The sequence below is a fragment of the Bos indicus x Bos taurus genome, chromosome 5, assembly GCF_003369695.1.
Source record: "Bos indicus x Bos taurus breed Angus x Brahman F1 hybrid chromosome 5, Bos_hybrid_MaternalHap_v2.0, whole genome shotgun sequence".
NCBI lineage: Eukaryota > Metazoa > Chordata > Mammalia > Artiodactyla > Bovidae > Bos > Bos indicus x Bos taurus.
The window spans coordinates 22,372,782-22,392,685 of NC_040080.1; positions in this window are offsets into that span (position 1 = coordinate 22,372,782).

The following is a 19,904-nucleotide window of genomic DNA, read 5'->3' on the forward strand; positions in this document are numbered from 1 at the left end:
CAGTACTTGGATGCAATCTCACAAACGACAGAATGATCTCTGTTTGTTTCCAAGGCAAACCATTCAATATCACAGTAATCCAAGTCTATGCCCCAACCAGTAACGCTGAAGAAGCTGAAGTTGAATGGTTCTATGAAGACCTACAAGACCTTTTAGAACTAACACCCAAAAAAGATGTCCTTTTCATTATAGGGGACTGGAATGCAAAAGTAGGAAGTCAAGTAACACCTGAAATAACAGGCAAATTTGGCCTTGGAATATGGAATGAAGCAGGGCAAAGACTAATAGAGTTTTGCCAAGAAAATGCACTGGTGTTAGCAAACACCCTCTTCCAACAACACAAGAGAAGACTCTATACATGGACATCACCAGATGGTCAACACTGAAATCAGATTGATTATATTCTTTGCAGCCAAACATGGAGAAGCTCTATACAGTCAACAAAAACAAGACCAGGAGCTGACTGTGGCTCAGATCATGAGCTCCTTATTGCCAAATTCAGACTGAAATTGAAGAAAGTAGGGAAAATCACTACACCACTCAGGTATGACCTAAATCAAATCCCTTATGATTATACAGAGGAAGTGAGAAATAGATTTAAGGGACTAGATCTAATAGACAGAGTGCCTGATGCACTATGGAATGAGGTTCGTGACATTGTACAGGAGACAGAGATCAAGACCATCCCCATGGAAAAGAAATGCAAAAAAGCAAAATGGCTGTCTGGGGAGGTCTTACAAATAGTGTGAAAAGAAGAGAAGGGAAAAGCAAAGGAGAAAAGGAAAGATATGAGCATCTGAATGCAGAGTTCCAAAGAATAGCAAGAAGAGATAAGAAAGACTTCCTCAGTGATCAATGCAAAGAAATAGAGGAAAACAACAGAATGGGAAAGACTAGAGATCTCTTCAAGAAAATTAGAGATACCAAGGGAACATTTCATGCAAAGATGGGCTCGATAAAGGACAGAAATATTAAGCAGAAGATATTAAGAAGAAAGATATTAAGCAGAAGATATTAAGAAGAAGTGGCAGAAATACACAGAAGAACTGTACAAAAAAGATCTTCATGACCAAGATAATCATGATGGTGTGATCACTCACCTAGAGCCAGACATCCTGGAATGTGAAGTCAAGTGGGCCTTAGAAAGCATGACTATGAACAAAGCTAGTGGAGGTGATGGAATTCCAATTGAGCTATTTCAAATCCTGAAAGATGATGCTGTGAAAGTGCTGCACTCAATATGCCAGCAAATTTGGAAAACTCAGCCATGGCCACAGGACTGGAAAAGGTCAGTTTTCATTCCAATCCCAAAGAAAGACAATGCCAAAGAATGCTCAAACTACCACACAATTGCACTCATCTCACATGCTAGTAAAGTAATGCTCAAAATTCTCCAAGCTAGGCTTCAGCAATACGTGAACTGTGAACTTCCAGATGATCAAGCTGGTTTTAGAAAAGGCAGAGGAACCAGAGATCAAATTGCCAACATCCACTGGATCATCGAAAAACAAGAGAGTGCCAGAAAAACATCTATTTCTGCTTTATTGACTATGTCAACGCCTTTGACTGTGTGGATCACAATAAACTGTGGAAAATTCTGAAAGAGATGGGAATACCAGACCACCTGACCTGCCTCTTGAGAAATCTGTATGCAGGTCAGGAAGCAACAGTTAGAACTGGACATGGAACAACAGACTGGTTCCAAATAGGAAAAGGAGTACATCAAGGCTGTATATTGTCACCCTGTTTATTTAAATTCTATGCAGAGTACATCATGAGAAACGCTGGGCTGGAAGAAGCACAAGCTGGAATCAAGATTGCCAGGAGAAATATCAATAACCTCAGATATGCAGATGACACCACCATTATGGCAGAAAGTGAAGAGGAACTAAAAAGTCTCTTGATGAAAGTGAAAGTGGAGAGTGAAAAAGTTGGCTTAAAGCTCAACATTCAGAAAATGAAGATTATGGCATCTGGTCCCATCACTTCATGGGAATAGATAGGAAAATAGTGGAAACAGTGTCAGACTTTATTTTTGGGGACTCCAAAATCACTGCAGATGGTGACTGCAGCCATGAAATTAAAAGACGCTTACTCCTTGGAAGAAAAGTTATGACCAACCTAGATAGCATATTGAAAAACAGAGACATTACTTTGCCAACAAAGGTCCATCTAGTCAAGCCTATGGTTTTTCCTGTGGTCATGTATGGATGTGAGAGTTGGACTGGGAAGAAAGCTGAGCACCAAAGAATTGATGCCTTTGAACTGTGGTGTTGGAGAAGACTCTTGAGAGTCCCTTGGACTGCAAGGAGACCCAACCAGTCCATTCTGAAGGAGATCAGCCCTGGGATTTCTTTGGAAGGAGTGATGCTGAAGCTGAAACTCCAATACCTTGGCCACCTCACGCGAAGAGTTGACTCATTGGAAAAGACTCTGATGCTGGGAGGGATTGGGGGCAGGAGGAGAAGGGGACGACAGAGGATGAGATGGCTGGATGGCATCACTGACTCGATGGACACAAGTCTGAGTGATCTCCGGGATTTGGTGATGGACAGGGAGGCCTGGCGTGCTGCCATTCATGGGGTTGCAAAGAGTCGGACACTGAACTGGACTGAACTGATGGTCCTAATTAACTTCCCAGGTGGTGCTAATGGTAAAGAATCCGCCTGCCAATGCAGAAGATGTAAGAGATGCAGGTTCAATTCCTGGGTCAGGAAGATCCCCTGGAGAAGGGCATGACAACCTGTTCCAATATTCTTGCCTGGAGAATCCCACGGACAGAGGAGCCTGGCTGACTACAGTCCATGGCATCGCAAAGAGTCAGGCATGATGGAAGCGACTTAGCTCCCATACATGGTTCTAATTAATACTGGAAGATAGATGTCTGTTAACATCACACTGACTGGCCTCCCCCACACCACTCCCCCAGGGGGGCTCACAGTTAGAATCCCGGAGCTCCCTTCCCTGCCCAGTGGGTGTGACAGAGGCTGGGCAAGCAGGCAGGGCCAGGGCTGTATTGACTGCTAGATTCCTGTGGGGCAGGATGGCTTCAGCAAGGACACACGGAACTCGAATCCTGCCTGGCTCTGACCCTAAGCAGCTCTTGACCCTGAGCAAGTAAAGATCATGAGTCTAGACTGTTTACCTCTTAACAATGTCAGGATTTATTGTTGTTGTCATTGCTGTCATTTTTGTTTTTACAAGGAACCCACTTTGCAGCTGCACTGAAAGCCCCTCATCCCAAAAGGGCAACAATAAACTACAAAAATGGAGAAGAACCCAGTGACCTAGCAAAGCTGCAAGCGAAACCAAACACGGTGTCTCACTGTGGTTTGTGGTGTTGAATGCTCTTCCTCTGCTGATCATCGGGGAGGAGGTCAATGACCCTCCAAGGACCATCCATGCTCCCTTCAAAGTCTCACTCTGACCAGGTGGCCCTGGGTTTGGCCACCCCCGGCTGATGCTGTGGCTCAGAATGCCTGGGACCTCGGGCAGGCATCCACACATTTCCTGCCTGCCTGTCCCCACACGCAGTGGCTCCTGTGAAAGCGGAACCAAGGGCCATCCAGAATCCTTCCATAGCTGACGACAGTTGGGTTCCTGTTCTGAGCAGCCAGGCCCTGAACATTCTCTGCCACTTCTGTTCACAGTCAGCAGGGAAATGAGCGGACAGAGGGGTCCTTGAGCCACTGACCACCTCGGCCGTCAGGAAATAGAGATGGTGCTCCTTTAAGATGAAGGTGGTGGGCAGCCACCCATCTTCCCTAAACACAGACTCGCCTTGTTCTTCCATTTCTGGCTCAGTGATAAAAACGTTAAATGTCATTTCCTGTATCAGTGGTTAACCACGAGATGCTGGATCAGAGATTTACCAGAAGTGCTGAAGTTAAGGAAAAAAAAAAAAAAAAGAAAACAACCCTGCTGTTTTCAATAACCCTTTCTTGCACCCTGTGGGAACTATTTAACCTTTCTGGTAGGTGGGAGGGGAGCGGGGGAAAGGAGCGGGTTGCTGGATTTGGCCTGAGCAATAAACTTCAGATTAGATTGGCTAAAGGCTTCCTCGTGCCACAGACAGGAAGTGGATGAAGGCATGATTTCACCGTTCTGCATTCCTCTCCGGAGAGTGAGTGTGTGTGCAGGAAAAGTGGGAGAAGACAGGAGGAACAGTCTTCCACGAGCATTCAGCGCCCACCTCTCTCTCAGGACATCCGTGGTCATTTGGTTTTATTCACCTGATGTTTTTGTGGAGGACTGCGGCTCTGGTTACTTGTTTCCCCAGCTTCCTGCAGCAGCATCCAGTGACAAGGAAGCATCCCAGTGTCCCGAGAGAGAGATACTCCCAGGACCAGGATGAGCAGCTCTGGTCTTAAGGATGGAGAGCCCAGCTTGATTCCATGCTGTGTCTTCTTGGATTTCTCCATCATCTTCTTCATTTGTGGGTTAGATCCCTGGGTGGGGAAGATCCCCTGGAGGAGAGCATGGCAACCCACTCCAGTATTCTTGCCTGGAAAATCCCATGGGCAAAGAAGCCTGGCAGGCTACAGTCCATGGGGTCGCAAAGAGTCGGACACAACTGAGCACGGTTTCTCCATTCAATGAATTAAGTGCTTGGAAAGTGCAGCGGGGGAGGTTTGGCTTGGCCCCATGAAGACATAGATGACTCACAGCTTTGCTCGAAGCCCCTCTACTCTGCTGGGCACTGTCTGCCCTGGGGTGACCTCCACGGGGAGAACACACAAAGCCCTCCTGGGCTCCTCCCTGCTGCCCCCCAAGCACCCCTCTCAGTCTGGGCAGAACACACTAAAGAGCTCACTTTGCTCCAGCAAAATTGTTTCCTCCCCCAACGCCCTCTAGAAAGTTCTGCGCACACACCAAGCAACCCTAGTGCTTCATGTCCATCTGGGGCAACCAACAGTCCAGCTCTTCCTGGGACTAAAGGGATTCAGAGGAGGCGGGGCTTTTGTTTTTAAAACTAGGAAAGTCCCTGGCAAACCTGAATGAGTTGCTCACCCCAAAAGAAGTGTACATGCATGCGTGCTAAGTCACTTCAGTCCTGAGACTCTTTGTGACCCTGTAGACCATAGCCCGCCAGGCTCCTCTGTCCATGGGATTCTCCAGGCAAGAATACTGGAGTGGGTTGCCACACCCTCCTCCAGGGGATCTTCCCGACCCAGGGATTGAGCCCAGGTTTCTCATGTCTCCTGCACTGGCAGGCAGGTTCTTTACCACTAGTGCCATCTGAGACCGTGTGTGACAGGCAAATAGACTGCTGCTTCTAAGCTGAAACTGATCATTTAGAATGGGATCCAGCCAGGTCAAATGAAAAAAGGATGTCATGGCGGTGTAAGAGTTCCTTGGGGAAAATGATGTTTCACTGCTCCCCCACCACCCCCAGCACATTCAGCAGGTACTGGTGGAAATCTGAAATCAAAGTCAGAATTGGGAGGGAGGGCTTCCCTGATGGTACAACTATCAAGAATCTGCCTTGTAATGCAGGGGACTCAGGTTCAATCCCTGATCCAGGAAGATCCCACACGTCATGGGGCAACTGTGTCTGTATACCATAACTATTGAGCCTGTGTTTTAGAGCCTGGAAGTCGCAACTTCTGAAGCCCAAACACCCTAGAGCCTGTGCTCCACGATAAGAGAAGCCACCGCAATGAGAAGTCCACTGTGCAACTAGAGAAAGCCTGCACGCAGCAATGAAGAATCAGCACAGCCAAAAGTAAGTAAAAACAAAATAAAAGAGTGCATATATTTCTTAAAGTAAAAATTATATATTGGGCTTCCCTCCTGGTTCATCGGTTAAGAATCTGCCTGCCAATGCAGGGGACACAGGTTTGATCCCTGGTCCAGAAAGATCCTACATGCCTGTTAAGCCTATACATCACGAGTACTGAGGCCCAAGCACGTAGAAGCTGTGCTCTGTGAGCAGAGAAGCCATGGCAATGAGAAGCCCAAGCACCATGACTAGACAATGCCCACTCACAGCAATGAAGACACAGCACAGCCATAAATAATGTTTTCTTTTTAATTATATACATTATTACATTAAAATTATATATGATTAAATATACACACACACACACATACACATATATAAAGAACTGGAAGGGGAAAGATTCTGGAGGAAAATATATTCCACCAAAGTTCTTGGAAGTTGATGAAACTCATACTCATTCTCCTCATAATCTTGAGTGAAAGCACCCTCACCCCCAAGAAAGATACAAAACTCAGAGCACTGTCTCCTCAGCTGACCTCTGTCCCAACCCCCCTCAACGCCCCCACCCCAGGCTTTCAACAAGCCCTGACTTTTCTCCCACCTTCTCTCTCTTCTCCCTCTTGCTGCTGCTACCTGAGCTCAGCTTCCAGTGTCCCTTGGCTATCGCTTCCATCCCACTCAAGCTCCATTCCATCTGCTCCCTGACCTGTTCTACTTCCTCCTCTTTTCTAAATTTTTTTTCCACTGCACTTCACCTGTTTTTGAGGGGGTGGACTGTTCTAGGTCTTCTTTGCTACTCGCAGGCTATCTCTAGTTGCGAAAAGGAGCTTCTCATTGTAGAGGCTTCTCTTGTTATGGAGCATGGGCTCTAGCGTGTGAGGGTTCAGACACTGTGCCTCCCTGGCTCTAGAGCATAGGCTCAACAGCTGTGCTTCATGGGCTTAGCTGTCCCACAGCATGTGGGACCTTCCCAGACCCGGAATCAAATCCGTATCTCCTGCATTGGCAGGCAGATTCTTGACCACTGAGCCACCAGGGAAGCTCTCCCCCTTTTTGTTAAAACTAAATTCGAGAAACATTTATTCAGTACCTAGATCAGGAATGATGCCATGGATGTCATTCTCTGGATTTCATACGACTTTGGACATTTCTCACGGGCAACTTGCTAAATGATATCACCTATGATGTCTTCTCCACAGACTATCTCCCTGACATTTCCAGGCAAAGACAAGCCCTTCCCCCCAGCATGCTGGTTAATTCATATTGCCCTTGAGCCCTCATCACATTGCTGCAATTACTGGTTTATATTGCCATCGCATCTACCAGCTGTGAACCCCTGGTGTCTTATTTATCTTGTTTCCCCAGAGTCAATCCCAGACCTTGATAGATTGTAGCCATTAAATAAGAACAGAAAATGAGGTGGTCAGAGTTAAGAAAGGAAAATATCATCTGGGTGCTTTGTATACTTAGATGGGTCCACGGCCATTTGAAAAGATAAAATCCAAAGGTTCTTGATCATGGTTAGATCAACCTGGTAAGTCTCTAGCAGAGACCAAAGGTCTCTCCCTACCTTCAGCCACATTCTAACCAATGGTTTTATAAACATCCTGGATGAAGGTATAAACGGCATTTGAAACAGATTAGCAGAAAAACCAACGCTGTAAGGGACCACTAATACATAGGATGTTAGAATAATGTTGCAAAATTATCTCAGCTTTGATCAACAGACCCAAACTAAGAAGATAAAAACTCACACGAATAAATGTAAATGGTACCCGCCCGCGTGGTGACCTTATGCACTAGTCGATGACGCAGATCTGGTTTAGCAGCAGCTCAGATGAAAAACTTCTAGCAGTTCTCACAGCCTTTGAGTGAGAAGAGAACCCAGAAACTCTCCAGTATGGAGATTCTCAAGCTTTTTTTTTTTTAACAACAGAATATTGTGATCGATTAGAATTTCACAGAGGCCAAGGAAAGAGATGTTTCAAAGGTACTGCTCTGAGGAGGCATAGACAAGTAGGCCATGACCTCTCGCTTCCACCTTAGGAAGACCCCCCTAAGGCATCTCTCCAAGATTCTAGGCTCCACGAGCACTATTTGAAACAGCTGATCTGAATTGTCTCTTTGCTCAAAGGTGGAGTCTTAGTAAATTTTACACAGCTAGCTAGTGTCAGAACTCCTTCAATCCTTCACCCAGCTTTATATTTGCTTGCTTTTACCCCACTCCAGTACTCTTGCCTGGAAAATCCCATGGACAGAGGAGCCTGGTAGGCTGGAGTCCATGGGGTCACTAAGAGTCAGACACGACTGAGCGACTTCACTTTGACTTTTCACTTTCATGCATTGGAGAAGGAAATGGCAACCCACTCCAGTGTTCTTGCCTGGAGAATCCCAGGGACGGGGGAGCTTGGTGGGCTGCCGTCTATGGGATCTCACAGAGTCGAACATGACTGAAGCAACTTAGCAGCAGCAGCAGCAGTTTTATCTATTGTTTGTGTCCCTCTCTGGCATTATACTACCATTTGCCCATTTGTTCATCACCTGCCCCCTCGCTGCAGGTCCGCCATCTGTTTTGCTTACTGGTGACCCCTGTGCACGGTACAGGTGGGAGGAAACACTTGTTGGGAAGGTGAATGCAAGAGCAGGAGAAGAACCCAGATGCCTTGACTCCCACCCAGTACCACTGTCCCAGAGGTGTGTCCCAAAGAGCAAAAACACAAGTCAAGGTCACTAGGCTGCATAAGAAAATGGTGTCCTCCCAATGTAAAAGTGGGCAGAGGACCTAAACAGTCATTTCTCCAAAGAAGATATACAGATGGCTAATAAACACATGAAAAGAAACTCAACATCACCCATTATTAAAGAAATGAAAAATTAAAACTACAATAAGGTATCAGCTCATACCAATCAAAATGGCCATCATCAAAAAATCTACAAACAAGAAAGCCTGGAAAGGGTGTGGAGAAGAGGGAACCTTCCGGCACAGTTGGTTCAGTTCAGTTCAGTCGCTCAGGCGTGTCTGACTCTTTGGGACCCCATGGACTGCAGCACGCTTGGCCTCCCTGTCCATCGCCAACTCCTGGAGTTTACCCAAACTCATGTCCATTGAGTCAGTGATGCCATCCAACCATCTCATCCTCTGTTGTCCCCTTCTCCTCCTGCCTTCAATCTTTCCCAGCATCAGGATCTTTTCAAATGAGTCAGCTCTTTGCATCAGGTGGCCAAAGTATTGGAGTTTCAGCTTCAACATCAGTCCTTCCAATGAACATTCAGGACTGATTTCCTTTAGGATGAACTGGTTGGATCTCCTTGCAGTCCAAGGGACTCTCAAGAGTCTTCTCCAGCAACACAGTTCAAAAGCATCAATTCTTCAGTGCTCAGCTTTCTTTATAGTCCAACTCTCACATCCATACATGACTACTGGAAAAACCATAGCCTTAACTTGACAGACTTCATTGGCAAAGTAATGTCTCTGCTTTTTAATATGCTATCTAGGTTGGTCATAACTTTTTTTCCAAGGAGTAAGTGTCTTTTTATTTCATGGCTGCACTCACCATCTGCAGTGATTTTGGAGCCTAAAAAAATAAAGTCTGACACTGTTTCCCCATCTATTTCCCATGAAGTGATGGGACCAGATACTATGATCTTTGTTTTCTGAATGTTGAGCTTTAAGCCAACTTTTTCACTCTCCTCTTTCACTTTCATCAAGAGACTCTTTGGTTCTTCTTCACTTTCTGCCATAAGGGTGGTGTCATCTCCATATCTGAGGTTATTGATATTTCTCCTGGCAATCTTGATTCCAGCTTGTGCTTCTTCCAGCCCAGCATTTCTCATGATGTACTCTGCATATGAGTTAAATAAGCAGGGTGACAATATACAGCCTTGACGTACTCCTTTTCCTATTTGGAACCAGTCTGTTGTTCCATGACCAGTTCAAACTGTTGCTTCCTGACCTGCATACAGATTTCTCAAGAGGCAGGTCAGGTGGTCTGGTATTCCCATCTCTTGAAGAATTTTCCACAGTTTATTGTGATCCACACAGTCAAAGGCTTTGGCATAGTCAATAAAGCAGAAATAGATGCACAGTTGGTAGGAATGTTAATTGATACAGCCACTATGGAGAATAGTACGGAGGTTCCTTAAAAAACTAGGAATAAAACTACCATATGACCCAAACAATTCCACTACTGGGCATATAACCTGAGGAAACCATCATTGAAAAGGACACATGTTCCCCAATGTTCATTGCAGCACTACTTACAATAGTCAGGACATGGAAGCAACCTAGATATCCACTGAAAGATGAATGGATAAAGAAGTTTTGGTACATATATACAAAGGAATATTACTCAGCCATAAAAAGGAATGCATTTGAGTCAGTTCCAAATAGTTCCAATAGGCTGAGGTTGATGAATCTACAGCCTATTATACAGAGTGAAGTAAGTCAGAAAAATAATCATATATTTACTCATATATATGGAATCTAGAAAGACAGTACTGATAAATCTATTTGAAGGGAAGCAGTAGAGATGCAGATGTAGAGAACAGACTTGTCCTCTAGGGAGGGAAGGAGAGGGTGGGACAAATTGACAGAGTAGGACTGAAACATATGTATTACCATGTGTAAAATAGATAGCCAGTAGAAATTTGCTGTATGACACAGGGAACTCAATTCAGTGCTCATGACAACCTAGAGGGGTAAGATTGGGTGGGAGGTGGGAGGGACGTTCAAGAGGGAAGAGACATATGTATACCTATGGCTGATTCATGTTGATGTATGGCAGAAACCCAACACAATATTGCAAACCAATTGTCTTCCAATCAAAAATAAAATTTTTTACAAAGAAAGTGATTTTCCTAAGTACAGAAGAAATGGCCTCCAATTAAAAATAAATTTTTTTACAAAGAAGGTGATTGTCCTAAGTGTAGATGAAATAAGTACAGATGAAGCAATTATCCTCCAATTAAAAATAAAAATTTTTTACAAAGAAGGTAATTGTCCTAAGTACAGATGAAATTGTACTCTTCATTGTTCAAGTCATATCAGCAATTTGGTATTAAGTTCTGAAAGTACCATCAAAGAAAGAAGAAAGGAAAGCCAGTGTGGCAGGGCTGAGATATAAATAATATTTGAGAGGCCAACTTTGTGCCGGGCATATTACACATTCACATGATTTACTCATCACAATTATGGTATAAAGTAATTATTATATTCCTTTTACGTCTGCAGAAATGGAGACTCAGAAATCTGAAGTAATTTCTCCAAAGCAACACAGCTAAAGGCCCAGGATTAAACCCCTGGCAGGGCTTGTGTTTCTTTTGCTTCACCAAGATGCCCTGTGGAGAAGGTCCCCAAAAGGGCAAGCTGAGTGTGGAGGGTCTGGATACCATCACCGATGAGATCTCAGCCTGGAGAAGCTTCAGGATACATGCTGGGCTGGGTGGGGCATGAGAAGATGATAGCAGCAACCAAAGAGAGGAGGGAAGTGCTGCAACTCAATGTCACCTGTCAGGGAAGGTGGAGAGGAGACCCTTGGGTGGGTAGGAAGTTGGTCCAAGTCACTCTAAGATCTGTGCATGTTGGTCTGCCTGCTCCTTGTGGGGTGGAGACAGTGCCTTGCGCCCATTACACACATTCACACCATCCCTTCATCCCCCTATTTTACGTGCTGCTGCCTCTCAAAAGCTATGTGAGGGGTTTGTCTTCCTTGGAGAGTGAATACTAAGCAGCAGCCATTTATAAGAACGGCCTGCAAGCTGTAGATGGAATTGCTTTTCACAGCTGCTTGGCTTCTATGGTTAAAGAAACAGCCCCGGGCGGAGCAGCTCACCCTGCAGTAAACAGGCACAGATCACAGTCTCAGACAGCGGGCACCAAGGGCAAGGCTGGGGTCCAAGTCAGAGACCTGGGCACTGGGGTGGGAGGAGTTGGGCCACAGGACCCACTCCCCACAGGGCCAGCTTCTAATCCAGTGCTCCGCTCCAGGTTGTGGGTGTAAACTCTTGATCTGGTCTAACACCCAAAAGCCAAGAGCTAGAGAGGGAATTCAGGAGAAAATGGCCTTTCCCCAGCTAGAAGTCTACTGAGACCCTTTACAGAGGTTGGTCCTTGTCCCAGACCCACAAGAAAATCTAGCGTGAATCTGAGTTTTCAGGGACATGAAGGTGACTGCAAAAATACTGGCTCAACTTGTTGATCAATATGTAAGTATGATAACTAAGAAATGGTTTTCTGCTCTAATCTGAAAAGATACGTGCACCCCAATGTTCACGGCAACACTGTTTACAATAGGCAAGATAGGAAACAACCTGAGTGTCCACTGATGGATGAGTGGATAAAGAAGATGCGGGGCACATACACAATGGAATATTACTCAGCCATTAAAAAGAACGAAATAATGCCATTTGCCACAATATGGATAGACCTAGAGATTATCATACTAAGTGAGGTAAGTCAGACAGAGTAAGACAAATACCATATGACACTTATATATGGAATCTAAAACAGGACACAAGTGAACTTATTTAAAAAAAAAAACAGAAACAGACTTTGAGACACAGAAAACAAACCTAGGATTACCAATAGGAAAGGGGGTAGGGAAAGGATACATTAGGAGTTTGGGATTAGCAGATACAAACTATTATATATAGGATAGATAAACAATGAGGTCCTACTGCAGAGCACAGGGTACTACATTCAATATCCTACGATAAACCATAATCTGGGACACAGTGGAGGACAGGGAAGACTGGCGTGCTGCAGTTCATGGAGTTGCAGAGTCAGACATGACTTAGCAACTGAACAACAAGAAACCAGACCAGAAAAGAATATGTACATGTATAATTGAGTCACTCTGCTAAACATCAGAAACTAACACAACATTGCAAATCAACTATACTTAATTTTTCTTAAAAGGCTGATGCTGCTAAGTCACTTCAGTCGTGTCCGACTCTTAGCGACCTCATGGACTGCAGCCACCAGGCTCCTCCGTTCATGGGGTTTTCCAGGCAAGAGTACTGGAGTGGGTTGCCACTGCCTTCTCCGTCTTAAAAGGCTAGCTAACAGGAATGGTTTTCTGCTCTGTGTCCTATGTCACTATCCTTCCACTTTCCCTGGCCCCTGCCAAGGTACCTTTCTTGAGAGCCCCAGGTTTCTAGCAACATACTTCTTGAATTATGCTTCCCTTGGCTGAACCCATCCAATCAGGACAGGGAAGGGCCAGATGGAGAATTCACAGGGAGAACTGATGTTGATGGGAGGTGGGAAGACCTCAAACGTGAAGGCAGTGCCCTGTCTAGAATGTGAGAGCCATGAGGGCCCTCCAGTCATCTGGTCCAGGGACTGGCAAATTTTCCCATGAAAGGCCTGAGAGTGAACACCCTGGACTTAGCAGGCCACGTGTGGCTCTGTCACAACCCCTCACCTGGCATTGAAATACGAGAGCACGCACAGACAATACGTAAAGGAATGGACACGGCTGTGTCCTGTGTCTGGTTATGAGCACCTAATTTTGAATTTCAGATAATGTTCACATGTCATGAAAATGGTGGTCTTGGACTTCCCTGGGGGTCCAGCAGTTGAGAATTGACCTGCCAATGCAGGGAACACGGATTCCATCCCTAGTCTGAGAAGACTCCACACGCCATGGAGCAACGAAGCCCATGCACTGCAACTACTGAAGCCCTCGCACCCCAGAGCCCCGTGCCCCAAAACAAGAGAAGCCATCACAATGAAAAACCAGTGTGCCACAATTAGAGAGTGGCCCCTGCTCACTGTAACTAGAGAAAGCCTACTCGCAGCAACAAGGACCCAGCACAGTCAAAAATAAATAAATTTTTAAAAAGAAAACGATGGTCTTAATTTTTTTTTCAATTATTTAAAAATATAAAAGCCATTCTTAGTTCACAAAAACAGGCCACAGGTTGGATGGAGCCTGTGAGCCACAGTCGGCCAATCCCTGGCCTGGTCTAAGCCCTTCCTGAAACATGACTCAGGGCAGCATAAGATGGGAGTCCACACGTGTGACTCTGTTGTGCTCTGGGCCCACAGAGAGAGGGGTCCTCTGCGCCCCACTCCCTTGAACACCAAGCACCTCTGCTGCAAGGGTGGCAGCCTGGGCCCCGCCTGTTGTCCCCTCTGGAAAGAACACCTGGACATGACACACTCCATGTCTGTCCCATTTCCATACCCCTTCATGGGACAACTTGGGCAGTCGATCCCCCTCCCTGGACTCAAACAGAAAATACACACGTGGGAACTCAACGCGTTCATCTCCAAGCCAGCCTCCCTCCCACATCCCAGCCAGCTCGCTGCCTCTCGCTGTCCTGGGACGTTTCGGTCCTGGGACAGCCTGGCCCCCTAACCAGTTGGTCCTGCCCACTGCCCTCACCAGCCACCACGGCAGCCACTGGTTGTGAAGTCACCAAAGGATAATGACTTCTGGGCAGGAGAAAACGCAAAACAGAAGCAGATGAACTGTCTATTTTCATGCAGATGAAGCCGTGGGAGGCTACGTGATTCATGTGTGGCACGCTTTCTGAAGAGCGCGTTTCTCTCATTTTCTGGAAGACAGAGAGTTGGCTTCCCCTGGGGTGACTGGTGAGAATGATGTTTGGGGTTTCCTCTTTTAAAGGGGGGATTTGATTTGGTTTTGGTTGACGTTGTTTGGTTGGTATCTTAGTTTTTGTTGTGCTGTGATTTGTTTCCGAGAGGAGTTGGAGATAGAGTATCAAGGGAGCATGTTGAGCCCATGGATGGTACCTTCTCTCTTCACACAAAGAAGGTCCAAGTGGCCCAAAGTCATAGAGTCACATGTCTCGGGATCTGCCAAACACCAGATGCCTTAGTTAGGAAACTGGTAACACTTGACCATCAGGGTTTCATGCGAATGCCATTCAAAGATAAGAAGGAAAAGGGGAGAGTCCTGGCGTGGAGGCACGGTCTCATCCTTGCCGTCACATTAAAGAATGTGGCCACTGTCTCTAGTCATGCAGGAAACCATGGCCCAGAGCCTGATCACCATCCAGCCCAGAGAAGTATTCAGCACTGGTTCCCTCTGCTATTCTTTCCCAGGGCATCCAATACCCAGAGAGGGTAGAGACCTTCAATTAGATATGAGATCACTGGATCTTCTCAGGAGGACTTCCCAGGTAGCATTAGTACAGTGGTAAAGAATCTGCCTGCCAATGTAGGAGATGCAAGAGACGTGGCTTCGATCCCTGGATCAGGAAGAACCCCTGGAGTAGGAAATGGCAGCCCACTCCAGTATTCCTGCCTGGGAAATCCCATGGACAGATGAGACTGGCTGTCTGGCTTGTCCATGGGTTTGCAAAGAGTCAGGCACCAACTGAGCACCAACACACGTGCACACACACACACACAACCCCCAACCAGGGTCTAGCTCATTCCTCCACACAGACGCCTGAGAGTAGGGATACAACTAGGGCTCCCCCCGCCACATCAGAGCCCCATGGCTTATCCTCTGGGTAGGACACAGCCTGTGGTTAAGTTTCATGTCCCTTTGGCTCACGTCCATCAGATCACATTCTGATTGATTCCATCCCCAGGCCGGTGACTAACATGAATACCACTCAACATCAATGTTGGAAAACTAGGTCCGTCCTGAGCAAAGCTGGTGAGTGGGTGCAGCCATCTTCAGTGAGTCTTCCCACCTCTTGCCCACAATTCCATGCCTATTCCTAACACTCTTCATTGTCTTAATACTGGCCTGGGCCTTCCAAAAGAAAACACTTCATCAAAAACCTTTCTAGTATATTCACTCCCTTGTTGTTGTTCAGTCACTAAGTCGTGTCCAACTCTTTGCAACCTCATGGAGTGCAGCACACCAGGGTCCTCTGTCCTCCACTATCTCCCAAAGTTTGCTCAGATTCACGTCCATTGAGCCATCTAACCATCTCGTCTTCCTTATTCCCCCCCACCTCTTGCCACAAAACAAGGGCTGACAGCCATCATTTCACAAAAGGGTAAAGAAACAAGGACCCCCTCTCACTAGACATATATTCCCTTTACTTCTTTTAATCTTATTTTATGTTTTTTTTTGTTTTTTTTTTTTTTTTTTTGCCACACCATGTGGCCTGTAGGATCTTAATTTCTCAACCAGGGATTGAACCCATGTCCCCTGCAGTGAAGTGCAGAGTCTTAACCACTGGACCTCCAGGGAAATCCTCCTTTACTTCTTCAGACACAGTTCTCCCCTTTCTGGCCTGTGTTGCCCTGTCTACCACAGGGTTGAAGTTTTCCACCTGCCTTGAGTCCTTTATCACTATAGCTATTCTTTATCATTATCTCTATTGTATGTCCTGGATGTCATTTACTCCCCTGCTGCTGCTGCTGCTAAGTCGCTTCAGTCATGTCCGACTCTGTTCGACCCCAGAGACAGCAGCCCACCAGGCTCCCCCATCCCTGGGATTCTCCAGGCAAGAACACTGAAGTGGGTTGCCATTTCCTTCTCCAATGCATGAAAGCGAAAAGTGAAAGTGAAGCCGCTCAGTCATGTCCAACTCCTAGCGACCCCATGGACTGCAGCCTACCAGGCTCCTCCGTCCATGGGATATTCCAGGCAAGAGTACTGGAGTGGGGTGCCATTGCCTTCGATTCACTCCCCTACCCTCTACCAAATCAGCTAAGGCAAGAAGGAAAAACAAAAAGCACCAGAAACCACTACCATTTAAATAGCACTTTGTGATAACAGTAGCCTCCCAAAGCCCTTGATGAATTCTGATAACAATCCAATGCAGTAGATATACTCATTTTTACAGATGAAGACACAGAGGTTCAAGGACTTTATGGCTCATTCAGCTACTAAGTAGAAGAGCCAGAATGGTAATCTTTATTCATCAAACTCCAAGGGCAATGGCATAACCGGGGTACTCCCTAAGAAATCACCTAATGAGAATCTTCAGGAATATTTGCCTTTTAACAGCAGTGTCTTAAAACTAGAGCCTAACAATCCAGCCAACAACACTCGAAGGGGCCATCACCAGCCATGGCTGATGCAGTCATACAGACAACCCAGTGGGTCCTAAACGTGGGATTTGCTTACTGGTAACACACCAACTAGATAGACAGTCACCAGTGCTGCTGACCATAAAAACCAACCATACAAGTAAACAATAAGCCTCAATCCCATGGGTCTGGAGACTGAAAAGATGAGCCCTGCAAACCTAAATTCTGAATCAGAAATGGAGGCACAAACCCATATGCCAAAGTCTGGGCTTTCATCCACATCACTGAGGGAACCAGCATAGTAAGAGGTTCCCCAAGGTTGCCCAGCCTCTGGGACAGCAGTCAGGCTGTGCCTTCTCAAGCCCTCTGTGGTCTGGGACCTGTGTTACAGAACCCAATTTCCAATTCATTTTGGATGAACCCAAAGTACAGATTTGCAGACCTTCCCAGAAATGAAGAGCAAGAAGTGTGAAGTAAGTGCAGACCACCAGAGGACTCTGATATATCTTAGAAACTTTATCAGTAAAAAGGGGTCTGGGTACTACAGGAACTTTCTGGTGCTTCCACTGGAAGCAATCTAAAGGCCTCATTCACAACTACATTATGACTCAATTCATGAGACCTGGGGAGTGATTAACTATCTTGTAGGGCTAATAATTGTTGAGCATTGTAGAGCTTAGACTGGGGAAGTAGGAAATTGAACAGCTATCAGAAAAGCTTGAATGAGTGGATATGTATATATGTATAACTGATTCACTTCGCTATACTCCTGAAACAAACAACACTGTAAATCAACCAGACTCCAATAAAATTTTTTTTAAAAAGGAAAAAAACAAGCTTGAGATATTTCCCCGGGTTTTTTTATATACAATAAAGCCCTGCAAAAGAGAAAGCTCAAGAAATCATCTGAGTGGAATGTGAAGTCAATCTTTCAGCTACTGAGAATACAACCCTTACTACCTAATGTGTGTATGGCCTTTGCTGAAGAACAGCCAGGGAGACTGTTGAAAAGCAAGTCATGAAAACATGGAGGCTGGACCAGCTGGGCTGGATTCAAAGGTGCAAAACAAAGGGTGAGCTGGGAACACCTACCTGCTCAAATGGAGTCAAGGAAACTATGTGGGACTGGGAGGCAAGGGAAGGGGTTCCGCAGAGCTTCCAGAAGGGGAGGAAATAAAGACTGAGTTCAGCTGGTGATGGGGAACAATGGGGAAAGGAAACCCAAGAAAGAGGCCAGGGTATGGTGATCAAGTGTCCTGAGAAGACATCCAGGAAAAGATAACTTCTGATGAGGAAAGGAGCCTAAGAGATAAGCCTGACTCCAGGGGGGAAGTTCTGTGAAGTGCATGAAAGAAGAGGAGGAACAGCTATTCAAAGAGATAGAAAAGCTTGGCCAGCACACTGTGGATGGATCCCAAGTCCTGGAGGAATGGGCGGAAAAAAAGGAGACAGAAGAAAGTAACTTTAAAAGGAGCCTTTGGAGACTAATTATATTTTCAACCAAAGAGGACAGTGAATAATTCAAAGTAAAAGCATGAAATTATCACTAACAAGAAGGCAAGCGTTACTGCTCAACAGACTCCAGGGAAAGAACAAGGCATGAGTTTGTGCAGGAAGTAGCCTGGGTATGACCTGTTTGGAGCAGATTATTCTCCAAATGGAGAAGAGAAGAACCAGATCCATGGGTTTCCCTACCAGGCAGTTTAAAAGAGACTTTTATTTATAGTTTATAGTGGGAACTTTGCAAAGATTTGTAGGATCTGGAACTGATGATACATAATGATGCTTGTTAATTAAAGAAGCAATCGATCTGCTTCATGGATATGCATATCTCCCCCAAAAGAAATCTTTATAACCCCCAAAAGAAATATGAAAAAAAAAAAGCCATATATAAAACATCACTCATTTTCTAAATGCCACAAGAGGAGTATGAGGGCCGGGAAGAAAGGAAGATTTCTACCAATTCCTCAGAAAAGAATGAAATGAGAGAGCTAAGAAAAGTTCCCCAACAAACCAAATAACCCCAACTGTAAGTGCATAGAATTGAAAGATATTTGTTTAAACACATTCTCCAGCAGTTGGCCACATGATTATCAAAACAGAAACTGAGCCAGGAGGGTTGACATTATTCATGTACAAAAAGAAGCGAGGTGGTGACATGTAATGTAACTGACTCTCCGATTTTTATTTTGTGAAGGTAATAGCCAAAGTTTGCTAGTCAAAAACTAGAAGTCTGGCAGAAGCATAAAGAAGGGGGTAGATGCCTGATGGAACAAGAAGAGATTAAAAACAAAAGAGAAAAGATCAAGGGGAGGGCAGGCCTCTGATCTTTCCAGGCTGGCAGGGGTGGGTATGTAAGAAAATGACATGATATGAGGAAGTGCTCAAGGACAGTGGCCCTGAAACCACGGGTTTTAAAGAGAAGACCAGACTCCCTCAAGTAGAAGCAATAAACAGAGAGGCCTGGATGAAGAAACTGGAGTAGAAATGATGAAATTTAAAGAACCACAGAGAGGTTTCTAGAGGAACTTGTACCAAGAACAAAATGAGGGAAAAGGAGAAAGATACAGCAAAAAAATAAACTGCATATGAAATTACAGAGTATGCTAGAAATGTAAGGGAAAAAGAGAATAATGGTAAAAAGAAGAGAGAGAATTGGACATATTTTAGTAGCATGATTGAAATGGATCATAAGGGGATCTTTATGAAATTGTTTCCAGGAGAAGAAAAGTATAGAAAGAAAAAGCAGTGCGCTCATTCCAGTATGCCAAGAATAATAAAGAAATGCATGAATCATCAGCCGACAACCCATAGCCAACAAGAACCACATTCAAGCTGTGTATGGAGAGGCAGCTGGGCTCCCCAGCCTCCCCCTGACTCCTCAGGACCTGGGCTCCTCACTGGGGCCTCCCTGACCACCTGTTTTCAATGGCATGTGAGAAAAGGGTGAAAAGATGCATGAAATGAAACTCATTTCATCTTTGGTTCAGTTAAAATGTATAAAGCTATTAGTCACTCAGTCGTGTCTGACTCCTGCAACCCCATGAACTGTAGCCCGTCAAGCTCCTCTGTCCATGGAATTCTCCAGGCAAGAATACTGGAGTCAGTAGCCATTTCCTTCTCCAGGGGATCTTTCCGACCCAGGGATCGAATCCAGGTCTCCAGCATTGCAGGCAGATTCTTCACCATCTGAACCACCAGGAAAGTCTAAAATGT